Below are 26,735 nucleotides of genomic sequence, written 5' to 3'. Positions count from 1 at the left end.
TTGAGAAGCTAATCAAAGACACAATTCCCTTCACAATAGCTGCAAAGAAAATGAAATACTTAGGAATATATCTAACAAAAGAGGTAAAGGAACTTTACAAAGTGAATTATGAAACCCTAAGTAAGAAATACCTGAAGACATTAATAAATGGAAGAACATACCATGCTCTTGGCTATGAAGAATCAACATTGTGAACATGTCTGTACTATTCAAAGCAATCTACAAATTCAATTCAATCCCCCTTTTAAAATACCAACATCATACTTTGAAGAACTGGAAAAAAAAAATAGTTCTTCATTTCATATGGAACCAGAAAAAAAAAAAAACATATAGCCCAGGAAATTTTTGATATTAAAAACTAAACTGGAAGCATCACTCTACCAGATTTTAGACTATATTACAAGTTCAGAGTGATCAAAACAGCATGGTATTGGTACAAAAAAAGAGACATAGACAGTTGGAACTGAATAGAAAACCAAGAGATAAAATCAATATTTTATAGCCATCTGATCTTTAATAAACAAAACAAAAGAATACAATGGGGAACAGAATCTCTAATCAATAAATAGTCCTGGGAGAACTGGATAACCACATGAAAAGACTGAAACTGGACCCATATCTTTCATCATGTACAAAAATTGATTCAAGATAGATAAAAGATTTAAATTGAAAGCATGAAAAATCCTAGAAGAAAGTGTGGGGAAAACTCTTGAGGTTATCAGCCTGGCAAAAGATTTTATAAAGAAGACTTCAGTGTCAATTGCAACAAGAACAAAAATAAACAAATGATATTTAATTAAACTGAAAAGGTTCTATACAGCTAAGGACACAACAATCAATTAAAACAGACAACCCTCAGAATGGGAGAAGATATTTGCTTTTTATGAATCTGACAATGGTTTGATAACTAGGATATATAGAGAACTCAAATCAATAAACAAAAAAAGTAAACAATCCCATCTATATCTGGGCCAGAGACATGAACAGAACCTTCTCTGAGGAAAACAGACAAATGGCTAACAAACATTTGAAAAACTGTTCATTGGCCCTAATCACCAGAGAAATGAAAATCAAAACAACCCTGAGATATCACCTAAAACCCCAGTTAGCCCACATCAAAAAATCCCAAAGTTGCAGATGCTGACGTGGATGTGGAGAGAGGGGAACACTTTTATTCTGCTGGCAGGACTACAAACTAATATAGCCTCTTGGAAAGAAGTATGGAGAATCCTCATACAACTCAAATCAGATCTCCCATTACTAGGCATCTACCCAGAAGAAAAAAAAAAGTCATTTTATCAAAAGACATTTGCACTAGATTGTTTATCATAGCTCAATTTACAATCACCCAGATGTAGAAATGACCTAAATGCCTGTCAACTCATGAATAGATTAACAAACTGTGGTATATATATATACTATGAATACTATTCAGCCAAAAAAAAATGGTGACTTACATCTTTTGTATTAACCTGGATGGAGTTGAAACACATTCTTCTTTGTAAAATATCACAAGAATGGAAAAGCAAATATCTAAGGTACTCAGAACTAATGTGAAGCCAGTAAACAATCTAATTCACACCCGCATAGGATAAAAACACAATTCAATTCAAGTTGGAGGGAGAGGAGATGAGTGGGGGAGAAAGTGGAAGAGAGGTTGGGTACTCCCACTTAATGGGCACAGTATAGGGGTGTATGGCACACCTTCTGGGTGCAGAACACAACTACAAGAGGGACTCTACCTAACAAATTCAAATGTTGTGACCTGGTTACCTTATTAACTCAAATTAACCTAAAATTATAACCTGGTTACAATATTACTCACATTAACCTAAAATTAAAAAATAAATAAATAAACAAAAAATACATTAAGCTAAGGAAACATTTTGGATGGGGGAAAAAAAGATCCCCACTATGCCAGGACTGTGAGAAACACAGCCTTACCTCAGTGGTACTCATTGGATTAGGAATTTGTAAATCTAGTGTGATTTAAATTGTAACATAAGCTTGGCAGCTTCTATAGCCTAGAGCCAAGCATTTCTACATTTCTATTTTTTTTTTTTTTTTTTTAGACAGAGTCTTACTATGTCACCCTGGGTAGAGTGCCATGACATCACAGCTCACAGCAATCTCAAACTCTTGGGCTTAAGCAATTCTTTTGCCTCAGCCTCCCAAGTAGCTGAGACTATAGGTGCCCACCACAATGCCTGGCTGTTTTTTGGTTGCAGTTGTCATTGTTGTTTGGCAGGCCCGGGCTGGGTTTGAACCCACCAGCTCCAGGGTATGTGGCTCTGAGCTACAGGGGCCGAGCCAAGCATTATTTAGAACGGGCATTGGATTACTAGAAAAATAATACAATAGGATAGATATCAACTTGTTCTAATGACAGGGATTCCTCCCAGGTTTGATGAGACTAGAAGGAAGACTTCATTAAAAGCAAGTAAGAGTGTGCAGTTCTGGGTTAGATATAGCATCAAAGTACTGAATCAAATGAAATCTGTTGAAAAGTTTTCCTGTCCACTGACCCTAATGATAAAACAGCCCAAAGGAGAAAATATACGTATCTGGAAATAATGACTAGGACACACAATCAAGATTGAATTCATAAGGCACAAGGCACTGTGCTCTTCCTTTTGGTTTTCCTACTCTTGCCTGCACATTTGTAAATCATCCCTTTATTATATTCATTATATTCACTATTCAAAAATAAATTTATATTATTTATTATTTATTATATTCTCATCAAATCTCCCAGCTCAGATGTCACTGATCTATTCTTCCCAAGCTCTCAAGTTCAAGTAGGAACCCACTCTCCCACCCAAAGTGATGGATATTTCAACTCAGGCCTAAGCCACACAAATCTTTTACTGCCCCCACATGTGGCTATGACTGGCTTAATCAAAGTAAACATCAACACTTTTGCTGAGAATGGCTAAGACAAAGATATTATTTTCTGCTGAATAACAAGAGGGACAGACTCAGAATTGGGAGCTGCTGGAAGACATCTCACAACCACAGGGCATGCCTGAAAATAGCACCAATACTTAGGAGGTAAGGCAGGAAGTGATGAGCAGAATAATGGCCCCCAAAGATATCATGTCCTAATCTCCCAAGCCTGTGAATATGTTAGGTTCCATGGCAAAGGGGAAATAATGTTGCTAATCAGCTGACCTTGAGATAGGAAGATTAATCCAGATGGACCTAATGTGATCACAAGGATTCTTTATAAGCGAAGAGGGAGGCAGGACAGTGGAAATCAGAAGATGGCAATATGAGAAAGAATCGGCCTGCATTGCCAGCTTTAAATAGGGCCAAGACATGCAATCTGCTTTTAGAAGCTGGAAAAGTCAAGAAAAACAAATTCTCTCCTAAAGCTTTAAGAAAAAACACAGTTCTGCTGATATACTGACATTAGCCCAGTGAGATCCATTTTAGACTTTGAGTTCCAGAATCATAATAGAATAAATTTATATTGTTTTAAGCCATTAAAATTTATGATAATTTGTTATATCAGAAATAATAAACTGGCCAGGCACGGTGGCTCCTACCTGTAATCCTAGCACTCTGGGAGTCCAAGGTGAGTAGATTACCTGAGCTCACAGGTTTGAAGCAAGCCTGAGCAAGAGTGAGACCCTGTCTCTAAAAATAACTGGGCATGGTGGCAGTTACTGTAGTCCCAGCTACTTGGGAGGCTGAGGCAAGAGAATAGCTTGAGCCCAAGAGTTTCAGGTTGCTGTGAGCTATGAGTCCATGGCACTCTACCGAGGGCAACAAAGTAAAACTCTGTCTCAAAAAAAAAAAGAGAGAGAGAGAAAAGAAAAGAAAAAGAAATAGTAAACTAATTCAATAAAGTAACTCATTTTAACTAATTGCCAAGCACAATATCTCATGCCTATAATCCTGACTACTTGGGAGGCTTAGCCAGAAGGATTGCTTGAGCCCAGGAGTTCAAGATTAACCTAGTAAGACCTTGTCTCTAAAAAATATACATGTGTCTTAATAGGTGCACTGCTGAATAATACAATTTACAGGTAACAAATAAACCACCTTCTGATTGGTATCTTTTCCACTCGCCTCCTGTAAGGTCTTTCGAGACTCTGGCTAACCAAGGTGTTACAGAATTGTGAATGAAGTGAGCAAAACTATAGAGCCATCTTGGGGATGTAGCAAAGATACTGAGGAGATAGGTAAGGGTCCTAATGTATGGAAAAAGAAAGAAAGGACAGTTTATTCAAAGGCAGAGAGGAGAAGGTAGCAAGAAGTTGGGAAAGAAAGGGTATGTGAGGGGAGATAAGATCATCTTGGATGACATAAGTGTTATATAAGCATTGTAGAATAATGCTTAATGATAATTATTTTTCTTAGCAGTATTATCAAAACACTTTTTTCAGAAAGCCATAATGTCATCTCACCATTGAGCACATTGAGAATCAGAGAAGTTAAACCACTTGTCCAAGTACATGGATAGCTAATGAGTGACAACTTAGATTCAAACACAGCCTCTCTGAACCCGAAATCTGTAGAGTTAAGCATTTGTTATCCTGTTAACATAAATATGTATTCCTGAGCATGTTGGTTCCTTCCAACCATCAGATCTGTACACATGCACACTCAGCTCCATGACAATAGTGCATCTTCCCATATTCTGCTCACTGGGTTATGATGAAGGAAGTGCATGAGCTTTAGGGAAAAGAAACTTTGATGATTTGACCTCTTGCCTCCATCCCCAGTTTATAGCTGTATGGTATGGAATAAGTCACTTCACCTTTCTGGGTTTCTATCTGTTGTTCTTTCAGGGGAATGGAATTAGGGATTATAAAATTCTTTCAACTGGTCGTGTCCTTTTTGTTTTAGTTACAGCAAATCTGAGGAATTTTGAACACGGGATGAAATGCTATCATTTCACACAGCAAGTAGAAGGAGGTCAGCTCCTAAACAGGCATATGATGAACCACTTGGAAAGATAATTCAGCAGCTGAGTATAAACATGAACAGGTAGGTGCCAGAAGCAGGGAGATGAGAAAGAAAGTCATTGAATTCCACTCATGTCCTCTTAATAGGCCATAATTCATTGAGATAATAACATAGAGCAAAGAAAGCTTTCCATTGTAGCATTTCTGTATACCTGAGGCCTCTCCCCCATCCCAGCAACTCAGACTACAAAAGCTTTGACATGTGCTCCAAGGTGCTATGAGTTTCTGGGAAAGGTTTCATGTTGGAATTTTGGCCGTTAGCCACTTTAAGAGAAAGGCTAAGCTGGCATTGGCACTACTTATTGGCAGCCAAGATAAGCTCTCAGGTTGAGGGAGTGGGCCACAGCCAGGTGGAGAAGGAGGGAAAAGTAGAGGGTGCACAGGTAGATTCCTGGGAGCTGTGAACAAAGGTGCCAAGGCAGGGAGCCAGGTGTATCACTCCTACCTGTAAGGGAATGGCAGGGAGACAGTGACACAGCATGGCAGACCTTCTCCCTGCTGTAACTTCTCAGCCAAACTCTTCTTCTGTTTCACAGATGAGAATAAAAACAACCCTGAAAACAGTCCAGGAAAATAAAAAGCCTGGATAAATAGACTGTTTTTACTATTTTGCCATTGTCTTTGCTATAATCAGTTCTTTGTGCCTCTAATAAACAGACTTGCATGTGAACATACAAAACCAAGAATCTAGTCCAATAAATCTGAAGGGCTGCTTGATTCCCCACTACAATTACCTTTTGTTAATTAATGTGACATCTTTGAAGGAACTCTTTGAAATATTTGCAGAAGTTATGCTCGGAAAGAAGACTAAAGGAATGGGAGGGAAATTTGTGTTTGTGTTCAAGTCACCAAGTACAAAGAGACAAAAATAAAAAACATTTTAATCATTATTAAAATGGCAAACTGGCCATTTCCTAGGTCAATGGAATTTCTCAGGAAAATATTTAACAAGTATTTATTGAGTCTCTCCCTAGTGCATGACATTGTGGTGGGAGCTCAGGAGCAATGCATAGATCGAAAAAAAGACAGGCAGGAGACGGAGGGAGGGAGAGGGAAGTTGATTGGCAGGATCTCACCTAATGTGCATAGTGTGAGGATGTTCCCAGAACTCAAAGGACTTACAGCTAATAGAGATGATCTTTCCCTAAGGAATTCACATGCTTTTTCTTTATGGCATATATAGGAATCAAGTAATTATTTCGCTTTGACCATGGGGAATATATGAATTTACCTTATATAAAATGTCAGAGCCTATGGCCTACCTCCATTACATCCCCAAATCTTTTTTTGTTTGTTTATTTGTTTGTTTTTTGAGACAGAGTCTCATTCTGTTGTCCTGGGTAGAGAGCATGGTATCATCACAGCTCATAGCAACCTCAAACTCTTGGGGCATAAGCAATCCTCTTGCTTTAGCCTCCTGGGACTGCAGGCGCCCACCACAATGTCTGTTTAATGTTTTGCCTATTTTTAGTAGAGATGTTGTCTTGCTCTTGTCTTGTCAGGCTGATCTCTAGCTCCTGAGCTCAAGCAATACACCTGTTTCAGCCTCCCAGAGTGCTAGGATTATAGGCAGGAGCCACCATACCCAGCTGCACCTCCAATTCTTGATCCCTAATCTATTCATGTTTCTGGAATCTATTGTTCATCTCCAACCACAAGAAGAGAAAACTAATTGTGAACAAGGAGGGCTGAGGCATGTTATTTTTTAAAATTTCAGTTTAATATGAGGGCACAAATGTTTAGGTTACATTGTTTTCATTTCTAAAGTTCAAGTTGTAGTTGAGTCCTTCACCCAAGGGGTGTGCTAAACATCCTCACACTATGCACATTAGGTGAGATCCTGCCAATCAACTTCCCTCTCCCTCCCTCCGTCTCTTGCCTCTCTCCTCTTCTAACTAGACTATATTTGTGTTTTTTCTTTCATGTGGGTATGTAGCTGTTTATATATTGGTTTTATATTAGTATTGAGTACATCAGATACTTTTTCCCCCTATTCTTGGGATACTTTACTAAGAAGAATGTGTTTCAATTACATCCAGGTAAATAAAGATATAAATTCTCCATCTTTTCTTGTGGCTGAATAGTACTCCATGGTATGAGACATGTTCTTAATCATAGAAAATTGTAAGTGCCTTAATAGGGGTTCATATTAGGGGAACAGGACAGTGTAGATGAGAAAGATACTGGGCTTATCTGGATAGAACCAGGGACATGCTTCAGGAGAAGTGAACATGTAGGTTCATGGATGCCCTAAAAGTGGTAGCCACCTTGCAGCTTCAGCTATTAAGGTATAAATTGCCTATAGATAGAATCTTGTTCAAATATCTCTTAAGTCACTCATAAATTACAAAACCAGAGCATTAATGTACAAAAGAACAGTACATTTATGTGCATAGGTGTGGTGACACCAAGTTAATTGGTTTTTACTATGTCATAGCCTTTTCTCACTTTTGTGCTAAATGGTGAAGCTGGGAGATTCAAAGAAACAATTCTGTAGTCATTATTCTTTTTTGTAAATTTCAGATTACTATGAGGGTACAAATGATTAGGTCACATTGTTTGTATTTGTTAGGTAATGTTCAAGTGGTAGTTGAGCTTTACCTCATATTGTCCCCATTAGGTGAGCGCTTACCAGTCCTCCTCCCTCCCTCCTCCTTCTCTCCTTTCTATGCTTCCACCTCACCCTCCACTTGAACTTAATTGTGTTTTTCTCCACAATTGGGGGGTATAGTTGTTTATCTATTAGTTTCATATTAGTATTGAGTACATTGGATACTTGCTTTTCCATTCTTGTGATACTTTACTAAAAAGAAAGTTCTTCAACTCCATCCAGGTAAACACATAGTCATTACTCTTGAGAACCAAGCAAGCTGGATCCCTTGGAGTTAAAGTGCATTTATACTGTTCTTTTGCATATTCCGTCACCACACTACAGCTAAGGCAGAGCATCTCATACAGAAAAACAACATACATCACACTGACTGTACATACCCTCTACCACCAGCAAATGACCACAAAGTCTTCAGTTTTTTTCCTCCAAAATTGCCACAAAGCTGAGCCAGAAATATATCAAATCACCAGGACATTTCTGATTTTTAAAAGCATCCAAAACTAGAAAGAAGAGCAAAGAAAGTAAGAAAAGTGAAGAACTCCCCAAAAGGATACTGTTGGCCTGCAACACTACCCTAGAATAAACTAAACTGACAATTGGGATATGGGCAGAAAATTAGATTTTGGCAGCCTGGTGAGGGCCTAAAATGTTACTTCTAAATATCAAATTAGCAGCAAATTTTTGTCTCCTGTTTCTTTTGAACTTTATTCTCCAAAGTTTCACATCTGATTGTTTCACTACACCAAGGCATCTGAGAAACAGAATCACTCTGATGGTATTTGAAATCTAACATTTTACTCAAATGTGCACTATACAATCCAGTCAATTGTTTAAAGAAACCAGGTACAGGGGTCAGCAAATCTGACTCAGCTATGAGGCTACTGAAATAGTCTACAGTTATAGATTTAAAAATATATATCTAAAATGAACTGCAATTGGATTTTGAAGGTTTAAATTAACTCCACAATAAAGCAATCTTTTTTTTTTTTTTAAGGCAGAGTTTCACTTTGCTGCCCTTGGTAGAATGCCGTGGCATTACACAGCTCACAGCAACCTCCAGCTCTTGGGCTTAGGCGATTCTCTTGTCTCAGCCTCCAGAGCAGCTGGGACTACAGGCACCCGCCACAACGCCCGGCTATTTTTTTTATTTATTTATTTATTTTATTAAATCATAACTGTATACAATGATATGATTATGGGGCATCATACACTCACTTCATAAACCATTTGACACATTTTTATCACAGTGGTTAACATAGCCTTTCCGGCGTTATCTCAGTTACTGTGCCAAAACATTTACATTCTACATTTACCAAGTTTCGCAAATACCCCTGCAATATGCACCACAGGTGTGATCCCACCGATTCCAGTTTGGCCAGGGCCGGGTTTGAACCCACCACCCTCAGTATATGGGGCCAGTGCCCTACTCACTGAGCCACAGGCACCACCCGTACGATAAAGCAATCTGATAAAACTACCTTGAAAAATAACAGCAACATTGGAATCGGAATCTTCTAGTGAAGTCATTTTGTGCCAGAAAGAATGATTCAGTTAGAATCTAATCAGGATGAACATTTGCATGTTAAACATCTCAACTCTACAGTTCCCTTCTGTAAAATTAGTATTTTCTGCCTTTTAAAGAGATTATTGGCTCTCAAATGGAATAAGTGTTCTTTCTTCTCTGAAATATCCCCAAGCCTCCCAACTTCCTACATTGTTTCCATGGCAGGGTCCTGAGCAGTGAGAAAACTGGGAAGATTGTGAAAAGACTTTCCATGAGAGGAGAAATTTGCTTGGGTCTGGTTGTTTAACTTTTTTGGTTTATCTTCACCTGCTACCATTGTGTTGATAGAAAATGGAGAAGCCAGAAAGACTCCCCCAAGTTAGACCTGTGGGGTCTGAGAGGTGCAGTCTGATTTCTATGGACAGGAGAAGGCAACTTATTGTCACATGTGTGTTATTGTCAAACCATCTGTGCACAAAGACCACAATGGACTAAAGCCAACTGTCCAGATTCAGGGAAATTAATTTGTGGTGTTGGTGAAGTGGAGGAGTGCTCCTTTGTATTCCTGAAGAAACACCTGTGGCTCACACAAATTGATTTAGAAGAGTGACTGGTCATAGTATTCCTTAGGAACAGACTGATCTCGCAAGCAATATTATTTATTTTAAGGAGATGTTTACTAAAATGTCAGATTTCTGTCACTTTACAAAGCACAGCCCAAAGGGGAGCAGGTACAAGTGGAACAGAGACAAACAGAACGACTTGCAAAACTTCAAACAGGAGAATAGGCCAGACCCCAAAAGAACAAGGTGTCCTGTGGTTTGGCTGCCTTTCTTAAATGATTATTCCCACTTTCCCACTTCCTTTATGAACTAAGCCACCTAAGAGGGAAATGACATTTCCTGGTGAAAGTGGGGTGAAGGGAGAAATATATTTTCCAAAGACTGACAGACTTTATATGGCCAATGGTGTTGATTTTACAAGCTCTTGACTTGGCTTTTTCCCTTCCTGCCTGCCTTTGAGTCAGGTTGTTGCTTCTTTGGCCACCACCAGAGAGAAGGTATGAAAAAGTAGGAGAAATGGAAGTGAAAACAGAACTAAAGTTTGGTCCTGTGGAGCAAACATAGGTCCCTACGTAGCTCTTAAGTGTTTCACAAGATCTCTGATAATATATGAAGAGAAAATAATACTGTTACAAATTAGATTTATGTAATCATCAAAAGCAATATTATAATTTGAAAAATTTTAAATCAGAGACTTTTAGACTTTTAGAAGTCTTTACCCAACCAAAAATAGGGCGAACCCACGAGAGATGAAATCCATAAATCCATAGTTAGAAATTTATCAGAATTTTCAGGAATAAAGAGAGTTCACTCTTCTTATAAATGACATTTCTATATTCTGGCCTGGTTTGTCCCCCCCCCACCCCTTTTTTAATCAGGAAAAAAGAGTTAATTATACATTTGAAAGTACTTTGCAAATTCTGAAATACTACTTGCATAAAATAATTTTTTAAAATTATTTTTGGTCAGGTTGACCATTCTAAATTTAGTTTCTTTTTATCAGCCTCATAAAATATTTCTGGAAGAGGTTGTTCTAACTTTCTATGATTCTGTGATCTTTATTGAGTAGGGACTATATGCCAACTACTGTTCTTAGTCCTGGGGAAACAGCAATAAATAAGAGTAAGGCTTCTGCTATTGTGCAGCTTTCATTTAGTGTGTGGAAGAAGAGAGAGAAATAAACAATAAAACAAACATGAGTAAGTTGAATTAAAAGAGTGTAACTATTGTATGATCCACCAATCTCACCACTGGGAATATACCCAAAGGAGGGGAATTCAGAATATTGAAAAGATACCTATACTCCCATGTTTATTGCAGCACTTTCACAGTAGCCAAAATATGGAAACAACAAAGATAAGTGTCCAGCAGTGAATGGATAAAAAAACTGTAGTACACATACACACACACATAATGGAATATTACACAGCCACACAAAAAGAATAAAATCCTGCCATTTGTAGCAACATGGATGGAACTGGACAACATTATATTAAGTGAAATAAGCCAAGCACAGAAACACAAATCTCACATGTTCTCACTCATATGTGGGAGCTAAATATCAAAAAAAATTTATCTCATAGAGACAGAGAGTAGAATGATGGTTACCTGAGGCTGGGAAGGGTAGTGGGGACATGAGATAAAGTGGGATGGTTAATTGATGCTAAAATGTAGATAGTTAGACAGAATGAGCAATATTTGATAGCACAACAAAGTGACTATAATCAACAATAAGTTAGGGTCTACTTTAAAATAACTAAAAGAGTAGAACTGGAGTGTTCCTAACACAAAAAAATGATAAATACCTGAGATGATGAGTGCCCCAATTACCCTGATTTGATTAATTCATATTGTATGTCTATATCAATGTATTACATATGCCTATAAATTATTATGTACCCATAATAATAAATTTTGAAAGAGCATTAGTTGTTAAAAAGAACATCAAACAGGGTCATGTAAAAAAGATTGAGTGGGATAAGCTTCTTTAGCTTAGGTGGTCAGGGAAGGCCTCTCTGACAAGATATCACATGAGCTGAGATTTAAGTGTTAAAGAGGGGTTGTCAGGGGTAAGAATGAGATTACTGTTTTCAAAGATAGAAAGGCTAGTGTGACTAGAACCTAGTAAACAAAAGGAAGAGTGGTATGAGAAGGAATCAGAGAGCTATGCATAAGCCAGATGGGATGGGACCTGGTAAACTGGACTAAGGGGTTCAGATTACTAAAACCATTAGTATAAGATAATATAATTTGGTTTATGTTTTTAAGATATCACTTTAGTTCCCCTTTTAGCCATGGTTGTTTTGGTGCTTAGGATCTGTCTTCTCACTGAGTAGAACTAGATAAGGAATAGTAAGACTTACCCCTGATTTTTCAACAAATACACAAACCAGAAGAAAAGGGAATTATACCATTACAATACCAATGAACAGTAATTGTTATCTTAGAATTCTCTATTCATTTTTACTCCATTTGTAGATATGTGCCCAAAAGGAATGCATACATCTATGCACATGTGTACACACATTCATAATATCCCAAACTGGAAATAAGCCAAAGGTCCGTTATCATTGTGTTAAATAAATGAATTGAGGTATACATATATGTTAGCATACCACATCATGATGTAATACCACAAACTTCTCCAATACCATATTTATTCCCATTGCTGTTCATTCAACAACATGGTTGAATTTCACACACATAAAATGTATCAAAAATGAAGGGAAAATAGAGGAATTTTCAAGCAAGTGAATATAGAGATAATTTGTCAGCAACTAAAGAACATCAAAAGAAATACTAAGAGATATTTCTTCAGGCAAAAAGAAAATAATTGAAGAAGGAAACTCAAAAACATAAATTATAAAGAGCAATGGAAACAGAAACTATGTTAATAATTCAAATGAACATTTGTAGTATAAAACAATAATAGTAATATTTCCTTATGTTCACATGCATATATAACTAAGCTGTATAACAACTCTAGTACAAAAGTCTGGATGAAATAGAAATAAGGTGTTCTAAGGACCTCACATTGTTCAAGGCCAAAAATAGACAAGATAATCTTGAAGAAGAAGAAAAAGGAGAGAAAGGAAATGAGGAGGAAAGGAGGAAAAGACTGAAGGGGAAGAAAAAAATAAAAAGGGAGAGGGTAGGAACACTGAATTTATTGGATCAAGAATCATTGTATAGGGACAGCAGCTGATAGAGTGTGATAAAGGTTCAACAGAGCAGAATAGGGCATTCAGAAATAGACCAACACTTCTTGATTGATGACCAAGTGATGAGGCAGAGTACTAGGGAAAGGGTGATCTTCTCCACAAGAATGTTGGTTCAATTGTATATCTATAGGGACAAAATGAAACTTGACCTCTATTGTACAGCATACATAAAAATAAATTCCCATGAAGGTCCTACATTAGTTTCATAATAAAGGTGAGTACATTGGGTACTTTTTCTTCCATTCTTGAGACACTTTACTAAGAAGAATATGTTCCAGCTCCATCCATGTAAACATGAAAGAGGTAAAGTCTCCATCTTTCTTTAAGGCTGCATAATATTCCATGGTGTACATATACCACAATTTATTAATCCATTCGTGGATCCATGGGCACTTGGGCTTTTTCCATGACTTAGCAATTATGAATTGGGCTGCAATAAATATTCTGATACAAATATCTTTTTTATGGTGTGATTTTTGGTCTTCTGGGTATATGCCCAGTAGAGGGATTTATGTGAATCCTAGTAAATGTGGAATGTAAAGGTCTTAGCAAAATAACTAAGAAAATGCTACAAAAGCTATGTTAACTAATGTGATGAAAACGTATCAAACGATCTATGAACCAAGTGTATGGTGCCCCACGATCATACTAATGTACACAGCTATGGTTTAATAAAAATAAAAAAAATAAATAAAATAAAATAAACAAAATAAGAAAAAAAATGAATTCCTGGGTGGATTGTATATCTAGTTTTGAAATATAGAATATGAATTTGGAAGATAAATAGAACGTCTTCATAAATTTGAAATAGCAAAAGATTTCTTAAATGGGATGCATAAAGCTCTAACCACAAAGGCAAACACAGTCAAACTGAACCACATTAAAACACGTATGAATTTCGGTATATCTTTAAAGAGGTAAAAAGACAAGGTAAAAATGGGGGAACATATTTGTGAAATATATAATTCATGAAGGGCACAAATCTAGAATAACAGTATCTATTAATCAGTAAGAAGAAAGACAACTCAATACAAAAAGGACTACAGATTTGAACAGATACTTAACAAAAGAGGATATCCAAAAGGCCGAAAAGCAAATGAGAAAGGGATCAACCATATTAGTTCTCAGGGTAAAGCAAATAACACATACATTGTGTTGCCAATACATTTTACCAGCATGATTAAAATGAAAATGATATACAATATTGACAACATTGACACAATATATGGTGCAAATGGGACTCGTATCCTGATGGCAGAAATGTTAAGTGATATATACACAACCTATGACCCAGAAATTCCATTGTTAGTTATACATCCAGCCAAAATGCAAACATATGTGCAAATGTATGCATGCATGCACACAGGTACAAGTGCTTGTGCAAATACACATACAGATGTTTATAGCACCATCATTTATAATAGCTCTAATGTGGAACAAAGCAAAGATCCATAGTCAGTGGATACAATAAATAAATTGAGGTATATTAATATATTGGAACACTATAGCACAATGGAACTAAACAAATTTTTGTTCTACAGAACATGGTTGGATTTCACAAACATAATGTTGAACAAAGAAAGCCAGACACAATAGCATATACATATGTGTATATGTACACATATTATTTCATTCATGTACAGATGAAATAAAGGCAAACTAACCCAAGATATTACAATTCAGGATAATGTTTTCCTTCCAAGAGGAGGGAAAAGTTAATTACAGGTAGGTAATAAGTTTCTGGAGTTCTGGTAATGTTTTATTTCTTGACTTAGGTGTTGGCTACATGAACTGTGTTCACTTTTTTAGCATTGAGTGAACTATTATGATTTATTCACTTCTGTGCTGTACTATATGCCAATTTTGACCAAAAAAAGAGAGCACTTTTCTGTGAAGAGAATCAAGTGTAGAAGGGATTGGGAAAAATTGGGAAGATCTGTTACAGATCAATTTCAATGATCTAGACGAAGAATGGTGGTTATTTGGATTCAGAATATAGTAAAAATGAGAGAAGGAAAGGTGGTAAAAACCTATCAGGGTTCAGTGCATAGGATATAAGAATTAGAAAGATCCTGGATGACTACTACCCAATGGATGGATAGTGGAACCATTAACTTAAAAAGAAGACTGTTGAAGTAAGAGAGTAGGTATATATCTTGGAAATGAGATGGAGAATTCATCATTCTTCCTTGAGTATTTGTATTGGAATACTGTAAGCTATTATTTCCATAAGGTGAATAGGCTATTTGATAGTAGTAGCATTATCAGTGCTAGAAATTTCTACTTGAGACTCACTAGCAGAGAGACAGTACCACCATTAACTATGCCCTCCTCATCATCCTATCTTTAAAGATTTTGGAATGTTGAAGAGGATGGAATAATAAAACCTTGTCCTTAGGCTTTACTATTTGTCAACCACTACTCTATATGTTCCATGTGCATTAAACTCGTTTGATATTTGTATCACCTCTTCTCTGAGATTAAAAAAAAGTATTATCTTCATTAGCTTCCTTTTGCAGATAAAGAAATAGAGACCCTGAGAAGTTAAGAAGTAATATTCACAATGTCCCATAGTTAGAAAGTGCAAAACCTGGGGCTGAAACAAAAAACAGTCAGCCTGTTTACATGGTAATCGTTCCCAGAGAACCAGGTGAAAGCTGTGTTGCCTTTTATGACTTACCCTTAGAAGTCTCATAACACCACTTCTGCTGTTATCACAAGCCCACCCCTGTTGAAGGAGAAGGAACATAGACTCCCAGCTCTTCATGGGAGGAGAGTCAACATCACACTGTATGAAGAGCATGTAGGACAGGAGATACTGTTGTAGCCATATTTGCAAAATAATACTATGCTAAACAAGGAAAAGAGATTAGACAGCAGGAAGGGAGAACAGATGAAAAGGGGGAGGGCAAGATGTGTGCATTCAATAAAAAAAAAATTTACTCAATCAATAATTGTCAACTACCCTATTTGTGCTGGGCAACACGAAGAATTATGAGTACCTTGGTAAGCCCAAGGTGATCTAGGTAAAAGAAGCCAAAATTATCTCAGTGTGAGAGTTACATATAAAACTCAGAGAGGGAGGATTTAGGATTTTTTATACAAGGACAACAAGATTCATGGCATTTTACGGCAGAGAAAAATAGTTGGCAAACTATAGCCCATAGACCAAATCCAGCCCACCACCTGTTTTTGCAAGTAAATTCTTGTGGGAACACAGCCACACCCACTCATTTACATATTTCCTAAGTCTGCTTTAAGCTACAAAGACCATGTTGAGTCGTTTGGAGGGACAGAGACCATATGGCCTTACAATATTTACTATATGGCTCTTATAAAAAGAAAAATGTTCTTTACTCTCTGGAGTAGAATATTGTGCATCCTCTCATGAGAAAGAGAATGGAACTGAAGCCAAGAGGGAAAGTTCCAGATTTCCATCATGGTGCAGAGGAATGCACAAGGTCTCTGATTCAGTAGAAGGGCATTATTGGCAACCACTAGCTGATTTCATGACCTTGATGAGTTACTCTGCCCTTCTAAGTCTTAGTTTCCTGTTCAAAAGAAAAATATTATTGCCCTTTTCTTGCCCAAAATTATATTGTGAATCAAGAAAGATAGCATCTGAACAAATGCTTTGAACCCTATGAAATGCTAAACATACATTCTATCACTGTTCCTACTCTATGTCCTCTCAAATAATGCTTTGTGGATAGTGTTTATTTCATCTTTATTTTTACACTCAGGACATCATTTTCTTCTTTTATAATCTTCATTGAGCATATATTTCTTGATTTTCAATGACTAAAATTCTTATTCTCTGATCTTTGATGCTTTCTTGCTTTAAGATACTAGAAATGGATCTTTAAAAACTCTGACTCTTCCAACTGCTCTCACTTCCTTAAATCCCTCTGTAACAGTCTTCACTCTTCTCTCATTCATCTTGAAATTCTTTTTTCTACCCTATTAGAACCCCCCTTCCCACTTTTTCCCATCTGTCTTTTATTGACATACTTTTTCATATATTTATTTTGTTAGTAGTGGGGGATGTTAGTAAATGCAGGCTCCTAAAAGCTCTTATTCTTTTTGACAAAGTTCCTTGATCGTCCCACAATGGCTAACATCCTAAAAGATGCATTTTAAGAAGTCCTGAGAAGATCCTTCTGTAGAGATCTTTGGGAATCTCTTTCAACTTTATGTCCCCAGGACCATATTAACCAGGATAATTCAACTCAACTCAATAAATTCCTATAAGTCTAAACCAACTATCTCATACCATCATTTTCTGAATCCTCTCATGTCACCATATTAACTGTCAATCCACTCTAGTCTAAGGCAAATTGGTACCAGTAAACTCCTCCTGCACCTCCCTCTCATTGAGCATCTTCTGTACAATTTATATCTCCAAAGGATTAGACTGGCCATGAAAATCTGACCACAGGGAATATGAATACTTATAAAACTTCCATATTGAAATCTCTCATTGAAAGGGCATAATAATTTCACCCCTTGGTTCGGTTAAGCCTTTCATCTCTTACACTTTCATTTGGTTCCTTGGTTCAGTTAAGACTTTCATCTTTTACACTGACCACAAGTCAGTTGGTAATTTAACACACATTCCATGCACAAGAAGTGTCCATGTACCAGAATCCTCACTAAATAACTATAGCAATAAGTTTAAGAATGTTAGGGCCAAGGACACAAAGAGACCAGGAGGATTTTAGGATTTCTCCCAGGGGAACCAACAATGATTCCTGATATTTCATGGTACAGAATAATTGGAAAAGAAACTGAAGGATAATACAATGGGAAAATCCCAAAATTTAGACAGTATTATGACCTAGTTGAATAACTAAATGATAATAATGAGACTCTTGGGGACAGACTGTAATGTCATCTTAGGGCCGCTGGGAAATAGGTAACATTGTATTTGCATGAACAGGACACAGAGAAAACATCTAGAAAGAGTTTAAAGGGGAGCTAGATCAGATGTACTATGTCTTAAAATACATTAAGTAGGAAGAAGTTTAACCTAAGTAATAAACACATTGTATTGCAAATTCCTAATGAAATTCCTTTAGAAGAAACTTGTTCTGCCTTTGGCCACATTATAGGCTTGAATAAAGCTCTTAACTTGAAGCAACTTCTATGAAATTGGACATCTGTTGGACCTTGAAAATGGTCAATTATGTGCTTTGTTGAATGAATGAATTTGTGTCCTGAAAAAAATAAAAACATAGACCAAGAGGGAGATACACTCATGGACAAATGCAATTTTTTTACCTATTTTCTAATTTTTACTTCTGTGTGTCATGTTTAGGCATAACGTAATGTTTTGTACTGTGTGTAATGACTCTCTTGCCTAAGGTATTCATGGGGGAGTTCAAAAAGAACAATGATATGATGTCAGTATTACTTAGTAAATTGTAGAATGTTAGATCTCAAGCAGCCTTAGAAATTAGCTGGCGCCTGGTTTTAGACCAGTACTTGTCCAAGATTAAATTTCAACAAGTCCATGGCAAAATGAGAAGAATAAAGACAATGTTTGTATACGAGTATCTGCTCCTGCACATACATATGTGTGTTATGTTTGGCAACTCATGTTTCTTGTAAAGGATTGTCTGTTTTATTATATTAGAATACCCTTTCTTTTATGAAGTGCAAATTATAGCAGATGTTAGTCGTGTGTATGTGCGTGTGTTTTAATATCTTCACTTGGCAAACTAAAATGACAGCAACACTCTGTTTGTCCTACCCCACCCTCATCAAGTTTTTCAAAATTTTATTGGTACAGTGCATGAAATCTGAAAATCCTACTTCCTTTGCTCCCAAAATTATCCTGTCTAACTAAAAGCCTGTTGTGCTAATAAAAAATCTAGAGAGATAATTTGGGAAAGAGCCTCCTTTAAAAGTTAACAGGAAAAATTATATGTAATTCCCCTCACCCCCATTCCTATTCTTTTCTCCCACAAAGATTCAAAATCATTTCCTAAATCTTGAATTTTCTCCTTTGGAGAAGTTCTAACCATGACACCTCCTCCATCACATTCCTGGAATCAGCTGCTGTTTTTTGTGTGTGGACAAGTGTCAATGCCTTCCTGTTGAATCAGCAAAAAGGCAATTGTTTAATGGCACCCAGTGTCCTGGGAGAAAGAAAGGGGTAGCATGTCCAAAGCTATTCCAGGGATCAGGCTCAGCCAGTATCAAAAATTCAATCCTGCCTGCTTGTGTGACCCGGAGACACTGATATTGGAAAACAGGTTACCTTTTCTGTCTCTTTCTTTACCTATACCAAGCATGTTTTCAAGAAGATTATATGCAAGAGCATGCTTTTTATGCTAATAAAATACATTATTGCATCCTAAATGATTTGGAACAAGAGGGGAAGGAAATAAAATTAGATGTTTTTACTTTGATTCAATATCTACCAAGAACCAGTAGTTCGATATGCATATTTTAATTTTCACTTACTAAAAACATTTTCAAAGAAGACAGATTGCTAAGGACACAAAGGAATATATTATAGATCTACTAGTAAAAATAAATGGGAAGGGATCCACTCTCTTGGAGTAAATTATTAATTACTGTCCTTCCAATTCAAAGACGACCTTGTGGTAAGGTGTTTACCATAAGGTGCAAGTGTGGCCAATCAGAAGTTCTTTCCATATGGTACTCCCGAAAAGCAGTTTGTAGTTTTGTAGGTGCTGGCACTAAACATCCAAACTATACAAGGTGTTATAGCTCTCTTGGGGACACCAGCCTTCCCAGCGTGTTATTCACTTATTTAGCAATTACTCATTAAAAACTACTATGTGTCACTATACACTAATGTAAAGATAATGAGGCCTGGTCCTTGCCCTTGAAGATACAGATCTACTTCAAATGTATTGAATATCTACTGTATATAAGATGTTATGAACTAAATTGTGTCACCCAAAACTTATATGTTGAAGCCCTAACCCCTAATGTGTATTTAGAAATATGGCCTTCAAAGAAGTAAGTAAGGTTAAATGAGATCATTACGCTGGGGCCCTAATCTGATAGATTTGTTGTCTTGAAAGAAGAGAAACAAACAGGAGAGCTCTCTCTTTCTCCACACCCATTTGTAGAGGAGGAGCACACAGCCTGATGGCAGATACCCCACGCCAAGAGAAGAGGCCTCCATGAGAAATCTACCTTACTAACATCTTGCTCTTAGACTCTCCACCTCCAGAACTATCAGAAGAAGAAAAAAAATTGTTGTTTAAGCTATCTATCTAGTCTGCAGAATTTTTTATGGCAGCTATACCAGATGAAGACCCTCAGCAATATGATAGGCATTTTACACACATATTCCGTGTGTCACAGGTGCTGTCACTTATCTTGTTTAAAACCGTGCTTTGATGTGTATTCTCAGTTATAATCCAGACTGGTTCTGGCTTTGGTGTTTTGTTTGGTCATTTGGTTGGTTGGTTTGTCTGTTTAGTTTTATTACAGGGCCTTCCATGTATCTCTGTTGATGCCTGGCTTCCCTGTATAAACCCATCCTCAGAGAACTCAGTACTCTCAAGATGCTATCTGACTCACTGAAGCCTTTCCTGAGATCCCTCTTCTCAGAAGAAATAATCCTCTATTTTCTTTCTCCCTTACTTTCATCAAGACCTCCAGTCTGATAGTAGTATAAACAGATGTACACATCTACACAAAGTGTCTGTGAATGAAAGCTGTTATTTGGCATCTGAAGGTTAACGGCACACTACAGCTGTGCTACTCAGAGTGGCCTGCAGAGCAGCAGCACTGGCCTCCCTTGGGAGTTTGTTATAAATGCAAAATCTCAGGCCCTTCTCCAGTCTGAATTGTTCATGTGGTAGAGTTTGAAGAGCTCTGCTCTACCAATAGTTAAAGTAACCAGTCAGGAGTGCGTCTAAGAGCACCTCAATGGAACTCAGTTTCTTCACAGTTAAAATGGAAACCACCATTTAAATAATCTTCCAGTCCACTCTGCCCTGTCTGGTCATCTTGAAATGCTACAGTGAAGTTCATTCTCCTTGCTAGATGTTGTCATGCTGTCACACTGTGTCTTCTGCCTCCTTTCAGGAACACTGCACCATAAATGACGATCTGCTAGCCCCTCTTCCCATCTCTCTCTATTCTGCCTCCTCACTCTAAGAGTCTCTCAAGTCCTTACTCCTGGAAGATCTGGGCCTGGGACAGCATATGTCCCAAACCTTCTGTTTATCAATTTCTCCATTTCTACTTTACTCAGGCCTTTTCTCAAATCAATTCCAGCAGAAACTCTTCCGAAAGCAGCAACAACTAAGACTTTCAATCCTTCAATTTTTTTCTATATTAGAGTTAAAATTTAAACATATTCATGTGTGCACACACATAACTAATTAAACATAAAAAGATACCAAAAACCACAAAGAAAAAAAATAGAGTAAGTTTATCCAAGTAATAGTTGTATGTGCTCTACAGAGCATTAACTGCAAATATCCTGAGGCAATATAATCCAAGGGTTAATTAACGTCAGATACTGGAGTAAGAATACCTGAGTTCAATCCCTAATACACCACAGAATAAGAGAGGAAATATAACTAACTCCTAAAAATGTTCTCTCTCCCTAAGACTGGGAGTATCTTGTGTAATATCTGGCCACTGGAACATTCAAAGATGCAATTGTTTTTCTTGGCTAACATCTAAGTGCTGAAAATGAGAGTATTACAGCCCCAAGATCAGGACAGTACTAGAGTGTTTGAATCCCAGCTCTGCTATTTACCAGCCATGTAGCTTTAAACAATTTGCTTAACTATTAAATTTTCTCACTGGCAAAAAAAGAGGTAATATGATGTCTACATTGTAGGTTTGTTAACAATGAATAAATTAGTTATTCTAACTAAAAATACTTAAAATAGTGCTAAACCCAACAATACAAATATGTTAGTAATTTTTTAATATTGCAGTCTATTGAATATAGGAGTTGTTCCTACAAAGTTGTTTATTTTACACAGTAATCACTAAGCCTAATGAAAAAATGTAACCCATATCTGAGGTAGTCACCTTGCCCTGTGTTATTTCATGAAGTACCTGTACATTATCAAAATTTTTTAAATGAGTAAAATTGAATGTGATAGATAAGTAAATTTATTCATCTAATGAATTCAAATGATTTTCTGGGTGCCTACTGGGTACAAGATACTGTGTCTTCCTGGAGCTCAAAGTATAGCAGCAAAAACAACATATAACTTCACACATGGAAAGTACTCCAAAGAAAAAAAAATTCTCTATTACAGAGAATAATAATAGGGACTTCTCTGGGAAACTCTTTCATACTAATGCATTTCCAAGTATGTTTCAAAAGAATACAAGTTCCTTCTGGCCAAATCCTTCTTAGAGAAATTCCTTTAAATTCTTTTTGAAGCTTCACAATCTGCGTTATCTTACTACATGTAAGCCCGGAAAGGACCCATAGTAAAGAAAACTGTTTTATGATAATTTACAAACTTGGTTTTCCTGTTATGTTCATTCTGTTATCCTAAGATACCTAGTATAATGCTAAGTATATTAGAGGAATTTAGTAAACATATGTGGAGTAAATCAATGAGAAAATTAATAAAGAATGAACAAATCATGAAACTGTTTTCACATAGCATCCATTAAAATCTTCCATAACTAATATCCTGCGGAACACAGGGGAGTCACCAAGGAAACGCCACCATAGAGGGAAGGCAAAGGACCACCACTCACCACACTTTATGCACTTCCAGAATAGTCAAGTGGACTGAGAACACTGGGTCATGACCAAGTCTGGGGAAGCTAGAGACTTCCTCCCGCTTCTGTTTTGATTTTCTGAGAGATATTATATAATCTCTGTGCTTGGTATTTACAAATTTATTTATTTATTATTAAATCATAGCTATGTACATTAATGCAATCATGTGGCACCATACACTGGTTTTATATAACATTTCACATATTTTCATCATATTGGTTAACATAGACTTCCTGGCATTTTCTTATTATTGTGTTGAGACATTTACACTCTACATTTAGTAAGTTTCACATGTACCCTTGTAAGATACACCATATGTATGGTCCCGCCAATCAGCGTCCCTCTGCCCATCCTCCCCGCTCCCTTCCCCCACTCCGCCTTCCCTATATTCTTAGGTTATAACTGGGTTATAGCTTTCATATGCAAGCCATAAGTTAGTTTCATAGTAGGGCTGAGTACATTGGATACTTTTTCTTCCATTCTTGACTTGCTTTACCAAGAATAATATGTTCCAGCTCCATCCATGTAAACATGAAAAAAGGTAAAGTCTCCATCTTTCTTTTTTTTTTTTTTACTTTATTTGTATTTTTTATTGTTAATCTGTATATTTTTCCCCCCATTTTTTTTTTTTTATTGTTGGGGATTCATTGAGGGTACAATAAGCCAGGTTACACTGATTGCAATTGTTAGGTAAAGTCCCTCTTGCAATCATGTCTTGACCCCATAAAGTGTGACACACACCAAGGCCCCACCCCCCTCCCTCCTTCCCTCTTTCTGCTTCCCCCCCCATAACCTTAATTGGCATTAATTGTCCTCATATCAAAATTGAGTACATAGGATTCATGCTTCTCCATTCCTGTGATGCTTTACTAAGAATAATGTCTTCCACGTCCATCCAGGTTAATACGAAGGATGTAAAGTCTCCATTTTTTTTAAAGGCTGAATAGTATTCCCTGGTATACATTTACCACAGCTTGTTAATCCATTCCTGGGTTGGTGGGCATTTAGGCTGTTTCCACATTTTGGCGATTGTAAATTGAGCTGCAATAAACAGTCTAGTACAAGTGTCCTTATGATAAAAGGATTTTTTTCCTTCTGGGTGAATGCCCAGTAATGGGATTGCAGGATCAAATGGGAGGTTTAGCTTGAGTGCTTTGAGGTTTCTCCATACTTCCTTCCAGAAAGGTTGTACTAGTTTGCAGTCCCACCAGCAATGTAAAAGTGTTCCCTTCTCTCCACATCCACGCCAGCATCTGCAGTTTTGAGATTTTGTGATGTGGGCCATTCTCACTGGGGTTAGATGATATCTCAGGGTTGTTTTGATTTGCATTTCTCTAATATATAGAGATGATGAACATTTTTTCATGTGTTTGTTAGCCATTCGTCTGTCGTCTTTAGAGAAAATTCTATTCATGTCTCTTGCCCATTGATATATGGGATTGTTGGCTTTTTTCATGTGGATTAATTTGAGTTCTCTATAGATCCTAGTTATCAAGCTTTTGCCTGATTGAAAATATGCAAATATCCTTTCCCATTGTGTAAGTTGTCTCTTTGCTTTGGTTATTGTCTCCTTAGCTGTACAGAAGCTTTTCAGTTTAATGAAGTCCCATTTGTTTATTTTTGTTGTTGTTGCAATTGCCATGGCAGTCTTCTTCATGAAGTCTTTCCCCAGGCCAATATCTTCCAGTGTTTTTTCTATGCTTTCTTGGAGGATTTTTATTGTTTCATACCTTAAATTTAAGTCCTTTATCCATCTTGAATCAATTTTTGTGAGTGGGGAAAGGTGTGGGTCCAGTTTCAGTCTTTTACATGTACACATCCAGTTCTCCCAACACCATTTATTGAATAGGGAGTCTTTCCCACAAGGTATGTTCTTGTTTGGTTTATCAAAGATTAGGTGGTTGTAAAATGTTAGTTTCATTTCTTGGTTTTCAATTCGATTCCAAGTGTCTATGTCTCCGTTTTTGTGCCAGTACCATGCTGTCTTGAGCACTATGGCTTTGTAATACAGACTAAAATCTGGTATAATGATGCCCCCAGCTTTATTTTTGTTACAGAGAACTGCCTTAGCTATACAGGGTTTTTTCCAGTTCCATACAAAACGCAGAATCATTTTTTCGAAATCTTGAAAGTACGATGTTGGTACTTTGATAGGAATGGCATTGAATAGGTAGATTGCTTTGGGAAGTATAGACATTTTAACAATGTTGATTCTTCCCATCCATGAGCATGGTATGTTCTTCCATTTGTTAATATCCTCTGCTATTTCCTTTCTGAGGATTTCATAGTTTTCTTTATAGAGGTCCTTCACCTCCTTCGTTAGGTATATTCCTAGGTATTTCATTTTCTTTGAAACTATGGTGAAGGGAGTTGTGCCCTTAATTAGCTTCTCATCTTGACTGTTATTGGTGTACACAAAGGCTACTGACTTGTGGACATTGATTTTATATCCTGAAACATTACCATATTTTTTGATGACTTCTAAGTATAAGATCATGTCATCAGCAAAGAGGGAGAGTTTGACCTCCTCTGCTCCCATTTGGATTCCCTTGATTTCCTTGTCTTGCCTAATTGTATTGGCTACAACTTCCAGCACTACGTTGAATAGTAAAGGTGACAGAGGACAACCTTGTCTGGTTCCAGTTCTAAGAGGAAAAGCTTTCAGTTTTACTCCATTCAGTAAAATATTGGCTGTGGGTTTGTCATAGATAGCTTCAATCAGTTTTAGAAATGTGCCACCTATGCCTATACTCTTCAGTGTTCTAATTAGAAAAGGATGCTGGATTTTATCAAATGCTTTTTCTGCATCTATTGAGAGGATCATGTGATCTTTATTTTTGCCTCTGTTAATATGGTGGATAACGTTTATGGACTTGTGTATGTTAAACCAGCCTTGCATCCCTGGGCTGAAGCCTACTTGATCATGATGAATGACTTTTTTGATGATAAGCTGTAATGTATTGGCTAGGATTTTGTTGAGAATTTTTGCATCTATATTCATGAGTGAGATTGGTCTGAAATTCTCCTTTTTGTTTGGGTCTTTTCCTGGTTTTGGGATCAGGGTGATGTTTGCTTCATAGAATGTGTTGGGGAAGATTCCTTCTTCCTCAATTTTTTGGAATAATTTCTGCAGTACAGGAATAAGCTCTTCCTTGAAGGTTTGGTAGAATTCTGGAGTGAAGCCATCTGGACCAGGGCATTTTTTGGTTGCAAGATTTTTTTATTGTTTCTTTGATCTCAGTGCTTGAAATTGGTCTGTTCAGGAGCTTTATTTCTTCCTGGCTGAGTCTAGGGAGAGGGTGTGATTCCAAATATTGATCCATTTCTTTCACATTGTCAAATTTCTGGGGACAGAGTTTCTGGTAGTATTCAGAGATGATCTCTTGTATCTCTGTGGGATCAGTTGTTATTTCCCCTTTATCATTTCTGATTGAGGTTACTAGAGATTTTACTTTTCTATTCCTCGTTAGTCTGACCAATGGTTTACCTATTTTATTTATTTTTTTCAAAAAACCAACTCCTTGTTTCATTAATTTTCTGAATGATTCTTTTGTTTTCAATTTCATTGATCTCTGATTTGATTTTGGATATTTCTTTTCTTCTACTGAGTTTAGGCTTAGATTTTTCTTCTTTTTCCAATTCCATAAGATCTCTTGTGAGATTGTTGATGTGCTCTCTTTCTGTTTTTCGAATGTAGGCATCTAAACTGATGAATTTTCCTCTCAAAACTGCTTTTGCAGTATCCCACAGGTTTTGGTAGCTTGTGTCTTCGTTGTTGTTATGCTCAAAGAAGTTAATGATTTCCTGTTTTATTTCTTCCTACACCCATCTGTTATTCAACAGAAGATTGTTTAGTTTCCATGCCTTTGGGTGGGGTCGAGCATTTTTGTTAGAGTTGAGTTCCACCTTTAGTGCCTTATGGTCTGAGAAGATACAACGTAAAATTTCAGTTCTTTTGATTCTGTTGCTATTTGTTTTGTGTCCCAGGATATGATCAATTTTGGAGAATGTTCCATGGGGTGATGAGAAGAATGTATGTTCTTTATCTTTGGGATGGAGTGTTCTATATGCGTCTATCAAGCACAGTTGTTCTAGGGTCTTATTTAAATCTCTTA

Source organism: Nycticebus coucang, chromosome 13 (genome assembly GCF_027406575.1).
Source record: "Nycticebus coucang isolate mNycCou1 chromosome 13, mNycCou1.pri, whole genome shotgun sequence".
NCBI lineage: Eukaryota > Metazoa > Chordata > Mammalia > Primates > Lorisidae > Nycticebus > Nycticebus coucang.
Note: the sequence above shows the minus strand (reverse complement) of the source record.